Here is a 25941-nt window from a genome sequence, read left to right on the forward strand (position 1 = left end):
AAAAAAAAAAAAAAAAAAAAAAAAATATGGGAACAGAGAGATGGTATGAAGCAGCAAATTGTGATATACAGAATTAACTTTGATGGTAAAATAAAGAGATAGCCCTAAATGGCAAAACTGAAGTGCTCTGTTTAGTGCAAGAGTGAAAGTCTGTAAAAGTCTAGACAAAGATCTCATAATAATACAAATGAGTATGGTTGGTATACTCTACTGAGGACATATAATTAAATGTCCTAAGGTGCTTATAACCTTATTAATTATACAGTTTTTGGGGGGTTTTTTGGGTTTTTTCTTTGAGATGGAATCTCACTCTGACGCCCAGGCTGGAGTGCAGGGGCAGGATTTTGGCTCACTACAACCTCCGTCTCCCGGGTTCAAGCAATTCTCCTGCCTCAGCCCCTCAAGTAGCTGGGACTACGGGTGCCTGCCACCACGCCTGGCTAATGTTTTTTTGTATTTTTAGTAGAGACAGAGTTTCACCATGTTAGCCAGGATAGTCTCAATCTCATGACCTTGTGATCCGCCAGCCTCAGCCTCCCAAAGTACTGAGATTACAGGCATGAACCACCTACCAAACAGTACAATCTTGGTTTAAGTCCATGACTTGGAAACACCAGTAGTTCTGAAGTTAAAATATGTCAGTTTTGTGGCTGTCACACTCCTTTTCTACCCTGATTTCCACTGCCCCCATCTACCAGGTTAGTAATGTGTACCCCGACAGCTATGTCCTCTTCCACACACACAAAACACAGTGGTAGTCATATGGGAGGCAAGTAGCTTAAGAAACCAATCAGTGTGGTATACCAAGGAGACATTTACAGGGGCATTACATTTACAGAGCCTTCACCCTTTCCCAATCACATTCTTATTTAATAAATTTAAGAGGCTTTCAACATGTCTAATTCATGTTTGATACAGTAGAAAGCTCTTACTACTAGGCATCCACATTTTACTTGGCTTACCCTCATAAATCTAATCCTGCAGTATTTTGTTCCTTGACACTCAAAACGCATTCGTTAAAACAGCAATGTCCAATATTATTTGAACTCTACTACATACCTACTTTTTTTATTTTTTTACCTTTAAGCTCTGTTGGACTTGATATAGCTACATCTTTGTACTGGTTTTTAAAATTTAAAATCATGGCCAAAAATACTCAATAAACATTTTGAGGTGTCTGCTAATTATTAGGGAAGGGGTCAACAACATGAAGATGCATATATGTTTAACATGTTGTCTTGCTTTATTCCTCTTCAGAAAGAGATTTGGTCGTTGCAGAAGAAAAGTATAAAAAATATTTTTTCAAGCTTTTATGTTGAGAAGACTGTGAAAAGTTCACATCCATGGTTATAATTTGTTTCTCTTGGATCTAAACATACACCCACCCATTGGCTTCAGAAAACTACTTGGACAGAAATCCTAGGAGAGTGATACTTCCTGGAAGTTTCAATTGGAGGAGGGAAAAAAAAAGAAAAGAAAGAAAATCTTTCTATGGAAGGACAGCCAGTAGCAAATAATACGAATGTTAATACCAATTTGTAAAAATCTATTCTTACACAAAAGATACATTCATTGACTCAACATGTTTCTTGAGTAATTATTAAGAGGGTGATTTGCAAAAGGATTCACACTCTCACATATTTGATATGTGGTAAGATTCTGTTAAATATTAAGCAAAATGGTTCAGTATGAAAAATTTATGTATCCACAGTTTTGCTGGCCAAATTCCTATCGCCAGCATCCTTCTCTTTACCACTAAATTGCTGTTGACTGGCTGCCACTCAAGCAATCGGCTCCCTAGGGGAAAGCCAGCAATCTTACATCCATACGCCCCACACCCTAATAACTTAGGCTTGTAGTCGGTAGTCAATGGAACATTTTATGAGTTAATCAATAATTGCACCTAATTCATTAAGTGGTGTACAGCTACAAACCAAATCCCAGTAAAACAAACAAAAAATGAACTCAGTGTAGCCATCATTCCTCATCCTTTCCTCCCTTTCTATGCGGACTCACATTGTTGTCCTTTCTCTGCATGTATTTCCACTACTGAAATTACCCATTCAAATTCTTTTTTTTTTTTTTTTTTTAATTTTTTTGAGACAGAGTCTCACTCAGTCACCAGGCTGGAATGCAGTGGCGCCATCTCAGCTCACTGCAACCTACGCCTCCTGGGTTCAAGCGATTCTCCTGCCTCAGCCTCCCAAGTAGCTGGGACTACAAGGCCACCACACCCAGCTAATTTTTGTATTTTTAGTAGAGACGGGGTTTCACCATGTTGACCAGGATGGTCTCGACCTCTTGATCCACCTGCCTCAGCCTCCAGCCTCCCAAAGTGCTGGGATTACAGGCATGAGTCGGGGCACCCAGCCCCAATTTGAATTCTCAATATCAGTCTGTCTTACTGTGAACTCAGCAGCTCAGTCTTCTTACTCACCTTTGAATCCCTAGCCTGGCACACAGTAAGACTGGGCACCAATTTATTTCATAATAAGGAAAAACAAATACCAAAGATAGTTCCTTAAATCTGTATTCTCAATCTTTGTGTTATTACAGTGGTAAGCATAATGAATTTAATTGGCAACAACAAAATTCACTATTACAATTAAATATTTGATCCTAGTCACCTTTATAATACCCCAAAAAGGTATATATACCACCAGGTATTACCGCACAGAGAGAAATACAAGATCATTACTGGACCCAGAAATGACATCTAGTAGCTATAGATAAAAGAAATATGAAATGAGGCTTCCTTGGCCTAGGGAAATTAGGTAATCTTCTGGGAAACCCAGCATATATTTCTGAAACACAGATACTTGTAATTGCCTCTGCAAGGCTCTTGTATGGGTTCAAACCCTGAGAGCCCGCCAACACACAACACAAGACGGTGTGTAGCAACACGCTGTTTTAATGAGCGCCTGGGTGCAGGCAGGCTGAGGCTTAAAATGGCGTCAGCAACCAAAGAGGACGGGGCAGGTGTTTTATAGTCTCCTGTAAACAGGAAGTGTCTCGGTCTGACATAACTGCTACGTAGTACCCAGACGGCCTCCCTCTCCATCTTCAGGGGGTATGTGTCTTCCGGCCAGCTTTCTTCCTGCTTCTGCTATCTTGCTGACGCACGCTGGCTGCTGGCGCAAGTGACCTTGCTCCTTGGGACTGGGCCTGAGGAGGGAGGAGTTATTCATTCCCTTAAGCTTCCAGGGCCCGAGGAGAATCTTTCATTCCTATTTGGTTATAGAAAAGGTAAAGCAGAGTAGGTTGCCCCAGTGTTAATTTTTTAAAAATATACTGCCACCATCAGGGTTACCCTTGGCTTGGATGAAAAATTTTTTAAAAACCAACCCAAGCTTCCAGGTATACAGTTAAAAATAGGCAGTATACGACCAAACCTAACAATAGCTCTGTTACCGATATTAAGCCACAGTATACCAGGAATAAAACTTGGGGTTGGGAGAAACATCATAAAGTTATTTGTGAGTTTACGGTACACACATTTACAAATCACAAGGCTGTGAAAGAGACATCTAGTAGATGGCAAACCAACCCAGCAGGGAGTCACTACCACTCCAGCAAAATCCACTGGCGGAGTAAGCAGGATGCCAAGAATGTGAAAGACTAAAATGGGCTAACAGTAATGTAGCCCCTTTTCCAAGATGACCCTGAGCTGTAACATAGTGCATGAAGGAACCAGGGGCAGTTAGATCTGATCAGGAATCACACTTCAAGGACAAGCTGAGACCCAGAAAATCACTTACCTGATCATCTACCCACGAGCCATACAACTAATGACATACAGAATTGGGATATGGCTGTGCAACAGGAGAGGGCAGGGCAGAGTATGTCCTGGGAAAAACCTAGCGCTGGGATTCACCACTGACACATGGGCTGGATAGAAATGGAACCAGAGGAATGAACAGCCCCTGCAGACTGTGTTGTATGAGAAAAGACGGCCTCCAGATGCAACAGGTCAACTGGACTTTGCATGGTCTGCCCAGGCCACAAAAGGACTGTGTCTGCAGTTGTACCTATAAAAACTGAAGTATGACAGACAAGGACATATCTATGACTACACTCACTGAAAGGATACACATGTTTATATATTATACTTAAACATATAGAAAAGTGTATGTACTGTGAAAAACATAAATCTTGGGGCCCCCAAATCACTAAGCCAAAAGGAAAAGTCAAGCTGGGAATTGCTTAGGGCAAACCTGACTCCCATTCTTTTTAAAGTCACCGATCTGCTCACTGAGATAAATGCATATCCGATTGCCTCCTTTGGAGAGGATAATCAGAAACCCAAAAGAATGCAACCATTTGTCTCTTATCTACCTATGACCAGGAATCCCCCTCCCCACTGAGTTGTCCCGCCTTTGCTTCAAGTTGTCCTGCCCCACCTTTCCAGAAAGAACCTATATTCATCTTACATATGTTGACTGATGTCTTATGTCTCTCTAAAATATGTAAAACAGGCTGGCCGGGCATGGTGGCTCACACCTGCTATCCTAGCACTTTGGGAGGCCAAGGCGGGCAGATCACGAGGTCAGAAGATCGAGACCATCCTGGCTAACACGGTGAAACCCGTCTCTACTAAAAATACAAAAACTTAGCCGGGCATGGTGACGGGCGCCTGTAGTCCCAGCTACTCGGAAGCTGAGGCAGGAGAATGGCGTGAACCCAGGAGGCGGAGCTTGCAGTGAGCTGAGATTGCGGCACTGCACTCTGGCCTGGGCAATAGAGCGAGACTTCGTCTCAAAAAAAAAAAAAAATGCCTAGGCAGGCAGATCATCTGAGGTCAGGAATTCGAGTCCTGCCTGGCCAATATGGTGAAATCACTCCAGCCTGGGTGACAGAGTGAGACCCTGTTTCAAAAATAGTAATAAAATAAAATGTATAAAACCAAACTGTGCTCTGATCACCACAGGCACATGTTGTCAGAACCTCCTGGGGTCATGGGTGCAGGTTTTCAACCTTGGCAAAACAAGATTTCTAAATTGACTGAGACCTGTCTCAGATATTTGGGGTTCATAGTACATACTATATAACTGAACAAAAAGGTGAAATGTAGCACTCATAAAAATTAACTTAGCTGTCATACTTAACTTTCCCTTTGTCATGATCTGCCTGATCCTTTCCTCCTCCTATGGTTGACCTCACTCTCATGATTTAGACTAGCTCTGTTCAAGCAGTTTGAGTTCAGCCATATTTTGGAATGCTGTCATATCCTGCTTCCCAATCATTGTCTATCTCCTCCCACTGTCCCCCTAAAATTCCAGGTTAACCATATTGGAACATATAAATTCAATAGCACAGTTATGAATAGATAAGGAAACTTGTTTTTCCTGTTCTGTTATCTGTATATCTTAAGTAAATACTCTTCCCATTGGACCTCAGAGTAACAAGGGAGCCAGAGATACTTTGTCTCTTCTGGGGAGAGGGACTGGCCCCAGTGTCTGAGCCTCCTTGGAGGGTTTCCTCTCACTTATACCCCTTAGCTACAAAAGAACATCCATATAAAGAGTTGGTTTCTGCCATAAAGTTTACTGTAACAGGATCTGTCCTGTACCAATTGTGCATTTATCTTTAAAAGACACAGATGGAATGGCATGATCAAGAGCTTGGAATCATTCTATAAAACAAGCCCAACTGATGCCCAGACATAAACAAACACTGGAACCCCTGTGTACCTCCGCCCCAGATGACAGGAGTCAGGCGAGCACAGAATCAGCTCTTGTTGGAAATCAGTGAGCCGGCTCTCCAGGACAGGTCAGGGCTTATGTGATCAGATCTTTACTTGCTTCAAAGCCTTCTTAAGAGTTATAATACAGACTTGTTACACTTATATGATCCTGGAAAACATCCAGAATGACTAGCCTATGTCTTTCTGACACACATCTTCTGTAGGTAATAAATATACACACTTTCTACAAACTGTGAACTTTCAAATGAGTCCATCTAATGAACGAATGAATGCCCTATAGATTAACACTTCCCAAATTAAGTCCTACTACCTTAAGAATTTGTGGCGATGCATCACCCTATTTTGCAAAGGGAAAACAAATGAGTTTAAAAGGATAATGCTGTTGTTTTAACCTATGCAAACATATTTATAGACAAGAGACTAGAAATGTTCAAGCAAAATGGTAACGGTAATTATTCCTGAAATGTGGGTACCTGGAAATTTTGCTTTATTTGCATTTTTCTGTTACCAAGTTTTCTGCACTGAACATGTGTTATAATTTTCAAAATTTAAATAAAGTCCATTAAAATTTAAAATGTAGAGTTTTCGCCCTTTACTCTGTACTCCTTAACAGTTTTTCTTTTCTTTTCTTTTTTTGAGACAGCTCACTCTGTCACCCAGGCTGGGGTGCAGTGGTGCAATCTGGCCCACTGCAACCTCTGCCTCCCGAGCTCAAGTGATTCTCCTGCCTTAGTCTCCCGAGTAGCTGGGACTACAGGGGTGCACCACCACGCTTGGCTAATTTTTGTATTTTTTAGTAGAGATAGAGTTTCACCATGTTGGCCAGGCTGGTCTTGAACTCCTGACCTCAAGTGATCCACCCATCTCGGCCTCCCAAAGTGCTGGGATTACAGGCATGAGCCACCGAGCCCGGCCCTCCTTAACAGTTTTAAGGGCAGTATAAAACAGGATAACTAAGTCCCAACAAAGTTATAATAAACTGGTATTGTGTCATGTGGTATAGATTTACCAAAAACACAGAGCTACATTCATACTATTCCTCTTTGAGCTTGGCACTATACACAAGAAATCACTGGACTCTGAGCAGCTTTCAGACACTGTTACATCAGAGGACTTTTCTTTAAGTTAGATTTTAACTGGATTTAAAAGAATGAAAGGAATTTCCTGGATTTTATCACAGCAATTTCCCAGGAGATTTTTCCCTCAGTTCTTAATACAAGGATTAAAGCCACTTAGCAAATTAGAGAGTGTACTTGCCACTTAAAATGCTATTAAGATCATGTAAATTAAGAGGTCTTTAAAAAGCAATACACATCAACAAAAGACTTAAGAGTTCCTGCTCAGAAGTTGTTTTAACAGTTTCCTATGAAGGTAGTTAAAAAGCATCAACCATCTGAGGTCACATCTAAGTGTAGGGGGATCTACTTTCAGACCACACAGAGCTATGAAGGGATCAGGGAACACATATCTACATTAGATCAAGAAAGAGCCTTTCTTTGTTATATGACAAGTGTTACTGTCAAATTTTCTCTACGACTTCATTAAAATATCAAGCACAATACATGCACAATTTAACACAGCACAAGGCGGACAGGGACATATTTTTCAGGACTGTAAAATGGCATCTGCAGAATGTCTCAAAGGAGTGACAAAGGGACTTCTTTAGCTGTAACAAAGAGAACAATGTTTCCAGTAGGACACTACAGGACTATTGCATTTCGGGGGGGGAAAGCAGTGAAAATTAACACAAAACACAGCTAAACATGGAGAATGACAGTCTGTAGGGAAGAATTAAAAGAAACTATTGAGGACACAAGTTTCACTCATTATTGTATATAAGAGCACCTAATGTTTTAAAAATCGAGTAATTGCAAATGTTAAGTTTGCAAATAAAATTATAACTAAAAAAAGCACAAAATAACCTTATCAATTGAATTAATTTTGGATTCATAAGCCCTGTATTTCTATAATTCCTGTTAAAAGGTAGTTTATAAACAAGCAATAACAGTATTATGAAGCAATCTATGTGTATCATTTCATTTAATTTCTCATGACTACTCTATGAGAAATACTATCAATGACTCCATTTTACAAGTAAGGAAATTGAAGCTTAGAGATATAGCTCAGCATCAGGCAGATTTGAATTTCAATTCCAACTCCTTCACTTACTAGCTATGAGACTTTGACTTTCTTTCCAAGATACTTTGAATTCCAAGACTATGAAAATCAAATAATTTTCACATGGATTAAGGACAAATTATTTTCAAAAATGGGACAAGAACTTTCCTATAACATCATACAAAATGGAGCTAGTTGCTTAAGGAATTGGGGTGTGGGGAAATTGGGATATACCTACCCAAGACCAACCAAGTAACACTTTCAAAACACTGTTAAAAGAGTAGCTTAAGAATGCCTTAGGGAAAAAACGAAGAGAAGGAATGATGAGAATTAGGATTAATTACAAAATAAATATCATGTCTGAATAGACTGGATGGATGGAAAAAGACAATCAGGATACTAAACTGATTATTCCTCACTTTATCTGAGGTTTATGTGCTTAGTTATCTTCAGTGGACAGTACTCTAAAAAACTATTTGATGACTTCTATATTGTGCAAAACAACTTCAGTCATAGTTACAAACAGTAGACTCTGATTATAGTAAATAAAACCAGTAAATAAGTTAGCAACAGGTAAATTTTTCTCCCTATGACTATTTGTTTCATAAATTGTCAATCCTAGTTTAAATCCCAGAACACTGTTACCCAACTAATCTTCCTAAACTCCAGTTCTGATCATATCATTCATCTGTGCAGGAAACCTCAGTGACTCCACTGAGTGAGGAAAGCAAACCCAGAAAGCAATTCTTTCACCTCGAATAGAGTCCTCCACACTCTGGCCTGACTCTCCTTTTCCAGACGTATGCTCAGTTCTGCCCAGGATGAATGCTATCATTCTGGAGGTAAAAGCCCTGTCTCCAGGCTCAATCCTCAAGCCTCTTCTCAAAAGGCAGCCACCCAAGTAGAATGCCCATAATCACAAGCACCACTGTAGAGTCCAGTTACCAGGCTATGACTTGCCTGCCTACCCCAGCTCAATGCTGTTCTTCTCTCTCCCAGATGCCACAGCGTCCCCTACCCTGTGTAGGGTACTCAGAGTCCAGTGATTTCTCGTGTATAGTACTTTCCTACACTCAGGCCCAATGCACCCATCTTATCCACCTTACCAAACAAGTCTGTCTTAAATTACTATGATTAGGATATTGTAAAAAGCTGTGCATTTCCTTTCCTACACTCAGGCGCAATGCACCCATCTTATCCACCTTACCAAACAAGTCTGTCTTACTTATCTCTGTATGCACCACAGCAACCAAACATACCCTTTTGCACAAAGTTCTACTTCATATATATGTTGGGCAGAAAGAAACGATAAGAAAAATCCAGCATGCCTAAGTTTTCAAACCATTCTAGGCATTATAATCCTACTTTTCTATTATCCAAGATAATCATCTTAATGATTCAATAAAGTTATTGTAATATTAAGTCAAACAGCACTCTACTGGAACAAATATTATTTCGGCCCATTTGTAGTAAGAAATCTCATGTCATCTTTTAAGATTCCTATTAAGAAAATGTGGGAAGCATGGTATTTACTATCTTCACCCTGCATGATTGCTTCTCATGGATTAAGACTGGCCTACTGGGTCACTAGCTTCAAAAGATATCAAATTCTAAGAAAAGCAAGAAGAAACTAGAAATGTCTCTAGAAGACATGCTAAAATTAATTGGGGGGTTATACAATCCTCCTGAATCATAGTAATTTTACATCTGGAAAGGACCCAAGAAAATAACTTAGCTAACCCTTTATTGTGCAGATATTGGAGAATCAAAGAAATTTTAGACTAAGCCAACTGACTGAAATAGCAGCTTTTTACAATATCCTAGGCAAAGGCAGAAACCTAACCTCCTGGCAAAAAAAATAGTTGCCAGGTATTTCTCATTTGCATAAACATGTTAAATCAACCAGGCAATGAGCTGAAATCAATTAGGTGATAAGCTCATGTTTCTGAATGAATTTACCCCTCAGTGTTTTCTCAAATGGAGCTCACTTTTGCCAAATACACTTTCCTCTTGTTATCTCTGTCTTCCCAATGTACCTCTCACTGTGGACTTTCCAATTTCCTATAGATGTAAATACCATATAAAGATGTGGAATAGTGGCTTTGTAAAAAACAAAAAAAAATACAAGCATCACTATAATCTCTCATCCGTGTATAACATTTATGAGACTGGGGTAGGGGGGATCTTCTTCCTTCACTGCTCAAGTTGGTACTAAAATCACAGCAGAAAATAGGAACACAGAATGCCTGGAAAAGTGAAGGGTGCCTATCCAGGAAAGCTCACAACTGAGGCATAAGACAAGAAATGTGCTATTACTTTTTTCTTCTGCAACCCCTCAAATATAATTTGTAACAGTTACACATAACTTTCAGGAAGAAAAATACAAGCTGTCTTCCAGGAAATCTGGCCAACCCAACTACCAAAATCCTAACCCGTACCATACATCAACGGGTTAATGGCACCCTATGAAACAAAATTCACAGGCAATCCTTCCATTTGAGGACAATAACACAGTAAATAACAGAAATACCACTTGCCCCACAACCAAACACCCCAAGGAAAACAGCAACTCACATTTATCAGTAGTAAATTCACTGGGTAAACCATAGACCTCCTCAGAACTCACACCTGCAGCCCAGGCTGTGATCACTGCTACCACCTTGCTTGCTGGCACCGTGCAATCCAAGGACGCCTGGATTACGATAAACGCCTTAAGTACAGTGCTGACACAATCCAGTCCTAGTGCTTAAGTCAGAGGTGGCCCAGCGCTGGGTCAGGAAATAATGAGACAGATAACAGAGCCCAAAGGTAAACATAAATATCTTTAGGAAGCAGCATTGCTTCTCCAATCATGAAATGGATTCCCAAATTATTTTACTTATTTTTTTCCAGAGCCAAACAAAAACAGATGACAAATAATTCCAAATGATCTGGAGAGAATGCAGCTCCATTATTATTTAAATATAATGAATAATAAACAAAGACTAAAGAGAAATGAGATCCCACCTAGCAACGCAAGAAACTTTCTGCCAAGTATATTACAACTATACACTTCTCTAAGAGAAGAGAGCGTACATGTGTGCACACACGCTATCACTCAAGTGTGCTTAGACTATAAAGTGGTGTGGCTGCTTCTCCAGAAGCTCACAGAATCAGTCACATCTACATCCTGACACTTCCATGGTGAACAAATTGAGGGACAGGGAGAGCTCCAATGCCTCCTCTGAGACAAGCAGCTGAGAGCGCAAGGGAAAGAGAAAGAGAGCGCATGAGAGTGAACAAGCATGTGCAAGCAAGCAGTCAGTCAAAACAGAGATTCTTTATATTACACTGAATAAACTTTTTGGTACAACACTAGAGAACAAGTTAAGTACAGCATTATAAGAAGTGCAGAGTGCTGCCAGAAAAAAAAGAATTCTTTTTTTTAGTTCTCTTTCTTCCTACTCTATCTAGCCACTCAGGCCAGTTTCCATCATCTTTCTCCAACACTTAAGCTGTCATCTCTACTGGAGTTTCCCCACCCACCCCATGCATTTGAAAACCTTCTGGAAAAGAACCAAAAGTATAACCAACTTTTCAAAATGACTTTCAGAGTTAGTCCCACCCTAATATTTGGCTGTTTATCCCCCTTATTTCTTGATCTCTTTCCATTCTTTCTTCCTGTCCTTCTTTCCCTACCTACAAGTAGATCCCAGCAACAAAAGTCACTTCCTTTTTTCCCTGCTCTCCTTAGACTTTCGAAACTAAATTCTCCATTGCCCCCACACCAGCTTCAATTCTTCCTTCAAGATAAAGAAAGCCAAGAAACGCACACAATTGTCAATAAGTCTTTAGGATGCCAAATTTAATGTTCTAAACATTTCTGTGGAAGAGTATTTCCAAGCAAAACAAAAACTAACGATTCTCCATCATCTATTGTTCAGATATTCCTTCTCATCTCACCAAATTCACCTGAGCTGTCATATATAGATTTTTCTAGATTTAGACTAAGGTCAAATGCAAATAAATGTGAGTCTGAAGGCAGGATTACTGCCTCAAAAAGAACTTTAACTACCTGTTGATTGAACGTATGCCAATCATGCCAGACTTGCTTATTCTTCAGAGGCATTCCTTCGATCATCAGTGCCAGCACAACTATAAACACACACAGAGAAGAGACCTTGTCCTCAAATTAGCCCCAAATGCACTCAGAACGTTTTTGACAAGTCCTAGCAATGAGAACACACAAGGCCCTCTGCTAGCACTACGGAGTTGAGGGAAAGTGGAGGGGAGAAAGAAGAAGGGGAATGACAATACAATAGCCTTGTCCCTGAGGAGCTGATAACCTAGACCACTAACACAGACAACCTCATGGAAAGTTAACATTAATAAACGGGTTAAATTTCAAGGTGACATTAGAATAAATGCCGTAAGACTGTGTATGAGCAACTGCTAAAGGAATTACACAGCTACAAATTCCTATAGGAATTCAGCAAAATGAAGCAAATATATTCCAGAGTAAAAGGAATTTGCCATGTGAGATGAGATAGTTACTTTGGCAAAATCATTTTAAAAGCTTTAATGGATTTATTGGTTTTAATATGGCAGAAGAGAAATACTTCAGATATGGCCGTGTGTTTTTAACCTCTATTCCTTTCAGGTTCACATCAAATAACCCTAAAATGGCAACAATCCAGCCACATCATAATGGTTTTCAAACTTCTTCCAATTGCTTGGGCCAAATTAACTAAACAGCTGTGTTTGGGTGGTCTCAGTTTTTCACTCAAAGTTATAATTAGATAGATTTAACCCTCGGAGTCAATGATCTTTTAAGTCCTCCTAGAGGAAAACAATACTTTATAAATTTTCCCCAGTAGATAAAGTAAAACAGGCAGAGTGGTATAGTGAAAAATGTTCTGGAATAGGTGGAACCAATTGTAATTCCAGTTATGAAAACAATAGTAGTTTTAAGTAAGTTATTTTATTTCACTTTACTAAATTTCCTATCAGTAAAATTAAAAGAGGAGGGATTAGTTATCTCTTTTTAAGTGTCACTTAGTTATAAAATTCTACATTTCAAAAAAAAAATCACTTGGCATTGCAAAGAGCACACAAAATAACACTGAGTGGAAAATGACAACAAAATCAGAATATGAGCCTCACTTTGTGAAATGTACAAAAATATGTGTTTACTTAAAGATTTATTCCATAAGCCATGAATGTAGGGTACAAAGATAAAAACAATATAATATTAACAGTGAAGGTGGAAATGAGGCCAGCTCTCATTTTATTATTTATGCTATTTCCAATTCTAGTTAATAAACATATAAAACGATCCAATCCTTTGACCCCAAGCTGGACATTTTGAATCAGAGCTCTTCAGCCTCTCGAAATACACTGCCAATCAGAGTTGTCTTAGAAACACTGTAAGCCCAGTCTTCAATTAGGGGGAAAAGAGAAGGGGCAAACCCACAACTTTGTTTTTACACTACTACTTTTCTCATCTAGTCTAAAATCCCTTTCTCCACCCCATCCCCTCCTCACAAAAACCTCTTGGGAGTGACTGAACGCAAGTAACCTAAAACTGGAATTTCTGGAACTGTATGGTTTTCAAAAACCATCATACTGTCATCTCCCTACTTCACACACGCCCAGAACTGGATTTCATACTTATTTTCACAACAAAATCTCCCAGTGGTACTTAAACATTTTCTTTTTCCTTTTTTCAAAAGCATAGGCAGGTTATATCAGAAAAAAGAGGAGAATAATTTGGCACCTGTGGAGGTGATGTCATTAACCAGCCATGGGTCTGAATTGTCCCTGGAATGAAGCTTGCAGCTTGAATCTCTGAGCCCACCCAACGCTGTTGAACATAAAATACACTCACATTTGACTGGCTCTGCTTAGGAAACCCTGTACTTACAATTTATCAGCTTTAAACTTTTTATAGAACGTAGCATCAAATATTGTCAAGGATCATCCTTGGAAGGCCAAACTTTACAGCTCTAAACCTTTATTTAATATCTGGCAGGCCTGTGAACGACTCCTTCTGCATGCCTATCTATAGACAGTCCCTGATTCATGATAGGTTGTATTCCAAAAGCCTGATTTTGAGTCACCAGCTTGAAAAAAGAACTATGCATCCTCCCCAACAACAGATGGAGTGAAGGCTTGATTGAAGAAAGGGTGGGCACAGTGGGGGAGTGAGACCGACAGAGAATGACAAAAGTGAACCTGGGGGTGTAAGCTTCAATCCTCAATCTGCAAAATGAGGTTAAGGAAATCTAAAACAAGGCAGGTAGAATAACAGTTTCTTGACATAAACACTAAATAAATGTTAGCTACTGTTATTATTTTCTCTCTTTACAGAAACAGTCATTAAAGGGAGTATTAATTCCCTAGGCCTACCGAAGGAAGTTCAATTAATCTATTAACACACCTGAAAGTACTTGAAAACCACAAATCCTAACAACACTTCTAAGGAAAGCATGCAATAAGGAGTTCCGAGCAGCACACATGTGCTCTCCAGAGGAAGAAGTGCACTCTCCATTCACGCCAGACAGTGCAATGCAGAATCCTTACCCCCGCCACTCCTCCAGCAAGGAGCCCACCCAGAAATGGGGTGCCTGAAAAGGAGATAGGATGTGAACTCTGAACTCTAACAGACTAGTGGTGAAGGGCTACAGAAATCTAAGCCTCTGCCCAAATCACCCAACTCCCCACTACACAACTCCCAGTCACCTTTCCCTTCCTTTTTAGGAGCCACCAAACGTAGCCCTCCTGCTTCCCACTGCCAACATCTGTCCAGGACGGTCATGTACAAAGAAAAACCAGACTCTTCACCTTCCAAATTCAGTCTAGAAAGCAACATAAAGCTTTGCAACTATCTATCAAGATTTTATTATCCATAACAATCAAGAAATGGGTAAGAAAAGCCCAAATATGTTTGTCTGTTTTTACTTACATTTCAAAGGCAAAGGCAAAAATCACACTCAGACGTCAATGCTAATATAGATATACTTAAAGTAGTCAAGACAACAGAAAAAGGAAGAAGCCGCAACTTCTATCTTGCAATTCCCAAGACGGTGCTTACTTGATCTTTTACAGAGTTTTGTTTTTTTTTTTTTTTTTTTTTTTTTTTACCTTCACAACCCTCTAAAAATTAGTCAGTTTTCAATTATCTACTGTTGGTGATGTGTTTTGTAGGCAACGACATAACTACATTCCAGAAACTCTCTCCCTGTGACCCAAAGCACATCAAAAGTCCCTCTCCTCATTGCACAGCTTTAACAGACACAAGATCTTAGAGATGTCCCAGACCCTGACATTTGTCTAATCTATTTCTCCCAGTCTGACAGTGAAGCTGGAGCTATCTGGGTGGAGCCAGAAGTTCAACCAGTATCTCTGGACCATGCTTTTCCCCACCATTCTACAATGTTTAAAGTCAGTGGAAAAAGGAGTGTTGAGGGGGAGCCGGAATCTCAAGCCAAGCCTTCACATATATAATGTATTCCAAATGTGAACAGTTTTTAGTTATTACCCGTATTCTTGCTCCTTTCTATAAGGCACAGGGCAGAGGACTATGCGAGTGTGTATGCATTCCTACTTAAAAGGCAAATCTCAGTGATCCTGTTCTTCTCACTATCTCAGTTACCCATTCCCACGGTCATGCCCCAAGAACTGGCTTTCAAATTTTTCCAACTGTGACCCAGAGGAAAATATTTACATCCCAACCCAGTTCACAAATGCACAGTAAACACACCCAGTTTTAATGAAAACAATATCTTTAAATGACTATGTGATCACCCTGATCAAGACTCAAGGCTAAGCTTGGGGAGTTCATGCTAAATCTAGCCCCAACCCTTCCACTCAAAAAGCCTTCTCCCTGACAGCAGATTGCCTCAGCCAGAAAAAAAGGGGGCATCTCTTTCCTCCCCTTCCTTATTTCGTTCCTTTCCCAAGAGGAATCCTTCTTGTTGTGTGTTAGGTTTTCTTTTGGAATTTTTTTTTTTTTCTGCTCTGTCACCCATGCTGAAGTGCACTGGCTTGATCTTGGCTCACTGCAACCTCTGCCTGCCTGCCAGGTTCAAGCAATTCTCATGCCTCAGCCTCCTGAGTAGCTGGGATTACAGGTACCCACCACCACACCCAGCTAATTTTTGTATTTTTTAGTAGAGACGAGGTTTCACCATGTTGGCCAGGCTGGCCTTGAACTCCTAACCTCAAATGATCCGCCTGCCTCAGCCTCCCAAAGTGCTGGGATTACAGGTGTGAGCCACCACACCCGACCAACTTCTTTTTAAATTCACTTAAGGCCGGGCACGGTGGCTCACGCTTGTAATCCCAGCACTTTGAGAAGCCGAGGCAGGCAGATCACTTGCGGTCAGGAGTTCGAGACCAGTCTAGCCAATGACAAAACCCGGTCTCTACTAAAAAAAAAAAAAAAAAAATTAGCCAAGTGTGGTGGCACGTGCCTGTATTTCCAGCTATTCGGGAGGCTAAGGCAGGATAATCGCTTGAACCCAGGAGGTAGAGGTTGCCGTGAGCCGAGATCACGCCACTGAACTCCAGACTAGGTGACAGAGTGAGACCCTATCGCAAAAAAAAAAAAAAAAAAAGATTCATTAAAAGTTCCATAGGAGTTAGATTTTTTAGCATTTTTTTTAAAATGCTGGTCATGACTCTCTAATATTAGGTTTTGAAAAATCCTGCCCTAGACTTATTACTCTATATAATCATCTCATTTCATGCACCCCAACCTCTGAATATCTATCTTTCCAGCTCAATCTCTCTTCTCCAACAATTCTGTAACGCTGAGGATCCTATGCCCATACCACCTTCCCAGTGCCCCAATCTTCACTCCCTTCCTTAAGCAGCTTGGGTCCCATGGGCCCCAATCACATCTTAACTCCTTTGCCCCGCCCTACCTCCAGCACACTCACCCTCTTTATGGTTACATTTAACTTGGCCTTACTTCAGATGTGCACCCAAGCAGCCAAAATGAAAATAGCCACAATAACTTTTCTCAATATAAATTCACAGCCACAAACTTTAAGCAGACTGATATGGTTTGGCTCTATGTCCCCACTCAGATCTCACCTTGAATTGTAATAATCCCTGTGTGTCAAGGGCAGGACCAGGTGGGCAGTTTCCCCCACGCTGTTCTCCTGATAGTGAGTTCTCACAAGATATGATAGTTTTATAAGGGGCCTCCCCCTTCACTCAGCACTCATTCTCTCTCCTGCTGCCCTGTGAAGAGGTGTCTGTCTTCCACCATAACTTTGTTTCCTGAGGCCTCCCCACCCAAGTGGAACTGTGAGTCAATTAAACTTCTTTCCTTTAAAAATTACCCAGTCTTGGGCATTTCTTTATAGCAGCATGAAAACGGACTAATACAGTTAATTGGTACCAGGAGTGAGGTGCTGCTGTAAAGATACCCAAAAATGTGGAAGCAACTTTGGAAATGGGTAACAGGCAGAGGCTGGAACAGTTAGGAGGACTCAGAAGAAGATAGGAAAATGTGGGAAAGTTTGGAACCTCCTAGAGACTTGTTGAATGGCTTAGACCAAAATGCTGATACTAATATGGGCAATGAAGTCCAAGCTGAGGTGGTCTCAGACGGAGATGAGGAACTTGTGGGGAACTGGAGTAAAGGTCACTCTTGCTGTGCTTTAGCAAAGAGACTGGTGACATTTTGCCCCTGCCCTTGAGATCCGTGGAACTTTGAACTTAAGAGAGACTATTTAGGGTATCTGATAGAAAAAATTTCCAGGCAGCAAAGCATTCAAGATGTGACCTGGATTATTCTGAAAGTATTCAATTTTATGTGTTCACAAAGAGATGGTTTAAAATTTGAATTTATGTTTAAAACAGAAGCAGAGCATAAAAGTTTGGAAAATTTGCAGCCTGACAATGCAATAAAAAAGAAACACCGATTTTCTGGGGAGAAATACAAACTGGCTGCAGAAATATGCATGAGTAACAAGGAGCCAAATGTTAATCCCAAGACAATGGGAAAAATGTCTCCAGGATATGTCAGAGACCTTCACAACAGCCACTTCCCATCACAGGCCCAGAAGCCTAGGAGGGAAAAAATGGTTTTGTGTGCTGGGCCCAGGGCCCGCTGCTCTGTGCAGCCTCTGGACATGTGCCCTGCATCCCAGCTGCTTCAGCTCCAGCTGTGGTGGCTAAAACGGACCAAGGTACAGCTCAGGCCATTGTTTCAGAGGTGCAAGCCCCAAGCCTTGGTGGCATCCACATGGTGTTGACCTTGTGGGTACGCAGAAGTTAAAAATTGAGGTTTGGGAACTTCCACCTAGCTTTCAGATGATGTATGGAAACAGCTGGATGTAGGCAGAAGTTTGCTGCAGGAGTGGAGCCCTCAGAAAGAACCTCTGCTAGGGCAGTGTGGAAGGGAAATACAAGGTTAGAGCCCCACGCAGAGTCCCCACTGGGGCACTGCTTGGTGGAGCTGTGAGAAGACGGCCGCTGTCCTCCACACCCCAGAACAGTAGATTCACCAACAGCTTGCACTGTGTGCCTGGAAAAGCCATAGACACTCAATGCAAGCCCATTAAAGCAGCCAGGAGTGGGGCTGTACCCTGCAAGGCCACAGGGGCAGAGCTGCCCAAGGCCATGGGAGTCCACCTCTTGCAGCAGCATGACCTGGATGTGAGACATGGAGTTAAAGGAGATCATTTTGGAACTTTAAGGTTTAATTACTGCCCTACTGGATTTCAGACTTGCGTGGGGCCTGTAGCCCCTTTGTTTTGGCCAATTTCTCCCATTTGGAATGGTAAATACCCAATGCCTGTACTCCCATTTTATCTAGGAGTAACTAACTTGCTTTTGATTTTACAGGCTCATAGGCTGAAGGGACTTGCCTTGTCTCAGGTAAGACTTTGGACTTGGACTTCTAAATTAATGCTGGAATGAGTTAAAACTTTGGGGGATTGTTGGAAGGACATGATTGTGTTTTGAAATGTAAGGATATGAGATTTGGGAGGAACCGGGTTGGAATTATATGGTTTGCCTCTGTGTCCCCACTCCAATCTCACCTTGAATTGTAATAATCCCCATGTGTCAAAGGTCAGGCCAGATGGAGAGAAGCAAATCATGGGGGCAGTTACCCCATGCTGTTCTTGTGATAGTGAGTGAGTTCTCATGAGATCTGATGGCTTTATAAGGGGCTTCCCCCTTCAGTTGGCACTCATTCACTCTCCTGCTGCCCTGTGAAGAGCTGCCTTCCACCATGATTATAAGCTTCCTGAGGCTTCCCCAGCCATGTGGAACTGTGAGTCAATTAAACCTCTTTTCCTTATAAATTACCCAGTCTCGGGTATTTGTTCATAGCAGCATGAGAACAGACTAATACACAGACCCTTAGCAATCCTCAGAAATCCTATGAGAATTCCCTACTCAATCCATACTCCCAGGCTCTTAGAAACTTATTTCACACCTGTACATATTTCACACCTGTACATAAAGCAAAAAAAATTATAGACTTAAAAAGATGTAACACTGGTAACTGGATGTTCCCATGTTCTCAGCCACAATCCAACTACAGCTATCCTCCAATAGGAAAAATCTAACATTCTGTTTAACAAACTGTTACCCATGCCCCCAACAAAAAAAAAACTAGTCATTTAGAAGAAAAGGTAAATCTGCCCCAGTAATATTAATAAGTTTAAGGCCACATAACCATTAAAGAATACAAGAAAATTTACTTTCAAAAAGTGCTTTTGTTTTCTCCCCTTTTATGAAAATGGTAATATTCTCTCTTAATTATCTTACCAAAGTAGTCCATATGCAACTATGTCCTGCCTCCCTAATCACCTATAGGCATAACAGTTTATTATCCAAATATAATTTGTTCAACCATGCAAACATCTGTGCAATCAGACATGTTCAATTTGCCAGGGACAAGTCCAATGACATGGCCACAAGTGATAAGCACCAATGCGCTGTTAGTGGGCCTTTCGCTGAAAGAAACAGCTTTTCCCACAATTATCTCTAGATTGAACTCAAGTGTCTAATAAATGCCTTCATGTAATTCAACAAAACCAAAACATGTACATTATAGAGTTACTATTTATTCTAACCCAAGTCACTAATGGTAACACTAATGCACATAAGCATATAAACCCCATAGTAAAATGAAGCTGTGTTTCTTCAAATTCAAGGGCCAGTAGAAGTGAAGGCTAAGGAAGCATGTCTGCCCAAAGAGACTGTAAGAAGCACAGTCCAAAATTCCAGGCGCTACAAGAGTGCTGTCATTTTACAATCACTGCAGGACATCAAGGGCCATTTCTATTGCTTTGAAACCCCTTTCTTCCTGATAGAAATAAAGAATTAATTGATTTTTTTTTTCCAAAACGCAGTTTCACTCTGTCGCCCAGGCTGGAGTACAGTGGCTCAATCTCGGCCCACTGCAACCTCCGCCTCCTGGGTTCAAGTAATTCTCATGTCTCAGCCTCCCAAGTAGCTGGGATTATGGATACACGCCACCACGCCCAGCTAATTTTTGTATTTTTAGTAGAGACAGGATTTCACCATATTGGCCAGGCTGGTCTCGAACTCCTGACCTCAAGTGATCCTCCTGCCTCAGCCTCCCAAAGTGTTGGAATTACAGGCACGAGCCACTGTACCTGGCCAGAATTAAATAATCAATTTTTTAAAAATACTTGGACTTGAGTGGTTAAATCCATATACCAATAGGCAGATCATTCTTCAGCTTGGAGGAACCTCAGGTGAAAAACGTAAACACCTCTTAGGACCTGTAGATATAGCCAAGACCACACGCTAGCCTGCCAGCCTCCTAGCCTCACTCATCCAGACCTCCAGCATCAAAAAGGAACATGCACAGCACCAAGATGATCAAGCTAAGGCAACAATTCCTACCTTCACTTACTCAGGCACCCTCCTCAGCACCCTGACTTTTCATCATCCTACCAACCATTGCCCCTTATTCAGTGTTAAGACTGCTAAGATGTTTATGCTTCTCCTTCTCCTCCACCATTCATTCACTCAAAATTTAGGAATCTGGCTATGATGTAATGAGCACTGTGCCAGGACATCATAGCCCAGTAAGGGACACAGGGAGTAAGTGCACAATTATAATCCATTCTGAGAACTATCTATGGAAAGCCATATGCAAAGCAGCATAAGAACAGAGGATGAAGTAGGATAAAACGGGAGCCATTTATAAAGGATGGAGGGAAGAAAGGAGGTACAGATTCCCAAGGACCTGCAAAGGCATCAAGCATAAAAGACCACTACAAGTTGCTCTTTTCAACTTTTCAAATTTAGTCAAAATCACAAACTGTAGGCCCAAGAACTTCCAAGGTAATAAATCAGTCCATTTTTCTACTAACAAGGTGGATATTTTTTAGATATTAACTGAGAAGTTTCTTCTTTTCAAGATCTTCTGAAAATTCCATGTAACCATTGTATGTTGGCTTTCAATTTACAAATCAACACTTGACTCTACAGACATGTACTTCAAACTTACGTCTTAATCACAACTGCATTCTCTGGTACTCAATATAATCCTGAGAGGCATACTAGGACCTTCATCCAAGCCAAAACTGTCTTAAGTGAAATTTATCTTTGGTGGGTATCCCTTTCATTCTTTGGCTTCTCTCCCACCCCAAGCCAAGGTAGTTCAGGTACAACTCTTAACAGGCAGTCAACTATCGTGGCTAATGGAATGGCAGATATCAGTTTAAAGTGTGACCTCTCCTAAGTAGGGGTGAAGATAGGAAGCAAGTGAAAGAAAATCCAGTGTACAGTAAATGGGTGTTAAGTTAGGATGGGGTGAGAAAGCAGATGGATATATTCTTCCTCCACCTCTAGAAGAGAAAAACTTTCCAGGCCAAGCACAGTGGCTCAAGCCTATAATCCAACACTTTGGGAGACCAAGGTAGGTGGCTCAATTGAGGTCAAGAGTTCGAGACCAGCCTGGCCAACATGGCAATACCCCATCTCTACTAAAAATACAAAAATTAGCTGGGCATGGTGGCACGCACCTGTAATTCCAGTTACTTGGGAGGCTGAGGCATGAGAATCACTTTAACCCAGGAGGCAGAGTCTGCAGTGAGCCGAGACTGAGCCACTATACTCCAGACTGGGCAACAGAGGGAGACTCTGGATGGGGGCGGGGGGAGCTTCCCTAGTTACTACTGAGTTGTTTTGTTATGAAAAAAAACTCATGAAGTCAGAGCTTCTAATGGATTAGATTTAGCCTAGGCCCTGTGTTAGCTAAGTCATGGTTTCTCAACCTCCACACTACCAACATTTTATTGTGAGAAGCCGTCCCTGTGAACTGTAGGATGTTTAGCAGCACGGCTGGCTGCCACACACTAGATACCACTAGCACACCCTCAAGTTGCGGAAATAAAAAATCTCCCCTAGGGAACATCACCTGGGCTGGGAACCACCATACTAGATGATGAACATCAGCCTCCTTATTAACTATACAATGAAGAAGAAACTGATGTTGATGAACAGGACAAAATATTGAGATAAGAAAAAGACGATGCCTTATTGGGCAACTGCCTGCATTTTAACAAAAGCCAACAGATACCCCAACAGAAGAGGGAAAAAAAATCAAAATTAAGTCCAACAAAGTAAAGCAAAGTCTACAGCATTTAAATAAAAACATGATTGTGTGCATGTGATGCTAATTGCCGAGACCGCAAAATTACATTAAATGATGAAGTACACAGGTGCTCAGGTATGGTGGAAGTGCAACAAAGACAGAGTTTAGTGAAAACATTAAAACCAAGTCAAACCAACTCTATCTTCATTCCACATATCCAAGCCCATTCTACAAGAATCCTCTTTAACCGATTTGATTCTACAAAATGAACATGTGTAATAGTAACTATTTTGTATTAATAATAATTAGCAACACACAGACAGGACTCCAAATCCCGGTTCCAACCATCTTCCATCTACATAACACCCTCTCTTAAGCTATTTCCCCTATCCAGACAAGTAAAAGGTGTAACCAATGTAAGAACATGAGCACAGTGTCTGGCACACTGTAAGTACTAATAAATGGCAATTACCAGTAGTTACACATAGTATTTTGTAAACATGCTTTTACTACAAAATGGAAGACATTGCCCAAGTGGAACTACAAAGAAAACACACTTTTAATCAGTTAACTAAAGAAAAAAAAAAAAATACGTAAGACCCAATCCTGTAAAATACATGCCTAAGATGCCAAAATTCACTTCATTCTTAAGGCAGCAGGAAAACATGGATTACCAACCAAGCACATGGCCATAATAAAAGCAAAATACAAATGCTACTTTTTTTTTTAAAGTATCACATTATTTCCCACTAGCACGAACTTCAAATATATTTCCCCAGACTTTTATCCAAATCAGCTAAAATACCATTTTCAAGGGGTTGAGAATAAAAATTCACTTTATAAAAGAAATTTTCTATGAAGCCTAATAATCAAGTAGAAAAAAGAGTATTTTCTCACACATACCCAGAGCCAGTTTAAAGTTGCTGTTTTTGCCTCACAGAAGTTGTTTTCTAGCCACAAGCTACTACAAATTGTTCAGACCTTTTGGCAGCAACACAGGAAACTGCCCTTTTCACCCGTTCTCCCACAAAAATGGAGTCAATTTCTAGGCGAGCCCATTTCTCAAGGCTACTTTGCTTTACTGAGCCAAATGCGCACAACTTTTCATTTAGCATTAAGAAAGGGACCCAAATATTCTGCATTTTTGTAAAGAAAATTGAAAGCAAGTCACCAAAGACATACGAGTGGTTATTTATTAAATCAGCTCATAAAGTGTGCGACACCAACATTTGAAATTTATAGGGCATTCGGAATCACAGCTGTTTCTGTTTTATCCAAATCGTCAAGGATGCAATGGGCAACACGTGAAGCTATTTCCTGATGCTTAACTGTGCCTTGGCGTCCCACTATTCTCAACTTGCCATGTTTCAAATAAATAGTTAAAATAGGTGTGATTAAAAAAAAAAAAAAAAAAAAAAAAAAAAAAAAAAAAAAACTCAGGCAGCCCACTCACTCACTATATCTTTCATTTGAATCTGAGGTTTTTCTACAATATTATGGATCACAGAAAGACATCTGAGCAAGTCACAGGATGAAGCTGAATTTCTTCTCAGCTTTCTTATTCAAGTACACAAAATCAACCCGCATTTTTCTCCTTCAATTATTTAAGGGGAGGTGAGGGTAGGAGGTGGCAAATTATGCAACAGCTATAATGTATTTAATTTCTAAAAATGAAGCCAATACTGCCTTTTAAATGCAAAATTAAAGACGACCCGTTGAAAACCAGGAATCCCTTTGTATCCCATTTGGCTTAAAATTTCACAGACTGGTCATTTATTTAGAACACAAGAAAGTCCAAATGGTAAAAAGGCATCTGCAATCACTCACAAAATGAAGCTGGATACTACCCTGCTCTGGGAGAGTTGAATGCCAAAATTCAATCTGTGACCCAAGTTCCACAATTCATAGATTGGAGGAAAAAAAAAAAAAAATCAGCACAATATTTTCCAAGGGACGTTTTCTGTCTCCAAAAATGACTTGCAACTGCAAATAAGTTCCAATAATGACGCAAAGGCAACCTCTCCAAAAGGGTACAATTTCAGAAACTGTCCAAAACCACATACACAAAATGATAAGCAAAGGAACCTCGATTCAATTACACAAGACCCATTACACTTTGATTCAAGAGGAGACAAAAGAGTATTTTTCATTAAGAGTCCAACAGAAACACTAATGTAAAATATGCTCAAATTCAGAACTTCTTTTCAAAGGCACACTTTAAATTATTCCAGCATAATAAATCCTATAGATTACACAAGGAAGAAATCCGGGAAGCAAACCAAGGAATTCAAAACAGAAATTCAAAGAAAAATTCAAAATAGAAAATTCAAAAAAAATTGGATGTCTGGTAGGTAAAGAGACCTGCTTGTCTATATCTAGGTACAAAAGGCACACCTTGTTATTTTAGGTAATTTTTCCTACTTAAATAAACTGCACAGTGGAGCAGGAACCAACTGTAAACATGCTTTCATTCATTGCTTGCCTTAACAAAATGTTAGTAAACCAGGCTATCTTTCATCTCCATAAACAAAACAGAATATCAAAGAGATTTCACATTATTGTTTTTCAGCTTATCAGCACCATCAAAGTACATCTGTATTTGATACTACTTATGAGAAAGAGTCTGTGGAAAGAGCAAGAAGAAAGAGTGTGTGTTGGAAACTCGCTCGGGAGGGTCTGAAGGAGTTTTGTGTGCTGTTCATCACTATCACAAAATAGCCTGTAAGACAATCACCAAAAAGCAAAAACACAGATTTCTTGAGTTAAAGTCCACATCTTCACAAGAATAACTTTCGAGTAAGTAAACAACAACAGAACAACTGGGCCAACGTTATCCAGAGGTCTGGCACAAGAAGATAAAGCACTCAAATTCACAGTTTAAACATGGGTTTCCTGGCCCATAGTAGAAAACTTCAGGCTGGGAAAGATTTACTTCAAATCAAACTAAATGGGCAATTACGGAATCTCTTTACTACTGTTACATTTTTAAATTCACCCTATTAAAACACTCATCTTAAAACAAAACTGGACTCTTCTAAAAAACAAGAGATGAAAACTATAGAATTGGTCACTGACTTCTGTTCAATCTCATCCTACTTCCACCTACATTCAACTAATATTTATTGTACAGTTACTATATTAAAAAGCGCACAGCTAGTACTGAAGAGGGATAGAGTGAGCAAGATAGAGAGATGTACTTACTGCCAAACAGGCTATGTGTGCATCTGCAATTTGCACATGGTAAGTTCAGGTGTTTTATTTGTTTCCTGGAGTTGTTTTTAAGAATGTGGTTCACTTTTTATATGGCAAAAGCACTGAGGGTCCTTCATGTGTCTAATGAAAAAGTCTGGATGGACATTTGGCTTCAATAATGCCATCACTTTCTTGAAGATATGTTCCAGCTATGAATCGTCTAGGTTTGTGTGCTGGATAGGGTGAAAAGGGCAGTGTTCTGTGTAGCTGCCAATGGGCTGAACAATTCCCAGTAGCTTGTGGCTAAAGAAATCTTCTCTGAGAAGAGAACTGTAACTTCCAAGCTGGC

The 25941-nt window shown here is 40.3% G+C and overlaps 1 protein-coding gene across 15 annotated transcripts in view; it reads right to left on the reverse strand.

Moving 5' to 3' along the window:
* The window catches only part of EPB41L2 (erythrocyte membrane protein band 4.1 like 2), a 235218-nt gene that overhangs the window by 160239 nt on the left and 49038 nt on the right, over window positions 1-25941 (reverse strand). The window contains exon 1 of one of the 15 annotated variants that reach the window (XM_017888485.1): window positions 23304-23347. The exons of 12 other annotated variants lie outside the window; for them this stretch is intronic. The gene's annotated coding sequence lies outside the window, so the exon portion shown is untranslated. Of the gene's footprint in view, window positions 1-10396; window positions 10540-23303; window positions 23348-25941 lie in introns of those variants that run through there. 2 more of the 15 variants (XM_017888558.1, XM_017888480.1) reach the window with 2 other exon arrangements.

This window comes from Rhinopithecus bieti, unplaced genomic scaffold, assembly GCF_001698545.2.
Source record: "Rhinopithecus bieti isolate Rb0 unplaced genomic scaffold, ASM169854v2 scaffold_1710, whole genome shotgun sequence".
Taxonomy (NCBI): domain Eukaryota; kingdom Metazoa; phylum Chordata; class Mammalia; order Primates; family Cercopithecidae; genus Rhinopithecus; species Rhinopithecus bieti.